The sequence below is a fragment of the Aplysia californica genome, unplaced genomic scaffold, assembly GCF_000002075.1.
Source record: "Aplysia californica isolate F4 #8 unplaced genomic scaffold, AplCal3.0 scaffold00004, whole genome shotgun sequence".
NCBI lineage: Eukaryota > Metazoa > Mollusca > Gastropoda > Aplysiida > Aplysiidae > Aplysia > Aplysia californica.
Genome location: NW_004797274.1, coordinates 477020 through 477912, shown reverse-complemented (window position 1 = coordinate 477912; position 893 = coordinate 477020).

Genomic DNA, 893 nt, shown 5'->3' with positions numbered 1-893 from the left:
ACACACATATATATATATATACACACACTTAACACACCCAACCCTTTTTTTCGATGATGCCCAATACTCTAGGAATATAATCAATACATATTACGCAGTAGTAAAAGCCTCTTTCTCCTATTATTCTGAAGGAAAAAAAATCTGTTCTCGGTTCCCTTTTCAATATGTCGTGTGTGCTCAAATACACGAACATATGTTGGTACGAACCGACGCACACTTGTGTCATATTTTATTAAAGCTTTTCTTACACTACTTACGTTCCTACTTTGTAACGTACCAGAAACGCGATCCAACCTGTAGCCTATTTTCTTGGGAACCAGATGTAGACTGAATATATGTCAATACCACGTACGAAGTAAGGAAAATAATACGAATAAAGAGTAGAAAGAGAGAGAGAGAGAGATATGTAATTTAGATCGAGCGTTTACAGAATGATTACATTGTGTGTGCATGTGTATCCCTCCCCCTCTCTCTCTCTCTCTCTCTCTCTCTCTCTCTCTCTCTCTCTCTCTCTCTCTCTCTCTCTCTCTCTCTGTATGTGGGAGGGGGGTGGGGGATAGATGTACATGTATAAGAACAATAAAGACGTCGAAAAATATCTTGAATTGCAGAGCCAAATTATTGATGTCATGTAGTTTTCCTGAGCAAAATAACATATGATCAACAGCCGTTAATCGTCGAATCGAGAGAAAAAGGAACAGGAAAAGTGATAAAAAGAAAAAAAAAGAGAGAACTGGATAAAAGAAAAGAAAAAGGAGGAAATGGGGAAGACCTGTTTTCACAAAGCGAGGAAAGAGAAGACCCATCCAAAACAGTCTTCCAGTGCTGGTACTGGGTTATACCCCTGTCCTTACGACTTTCTCTCTCTCTCTCTCTCTCTCTCTCTCTCTCTC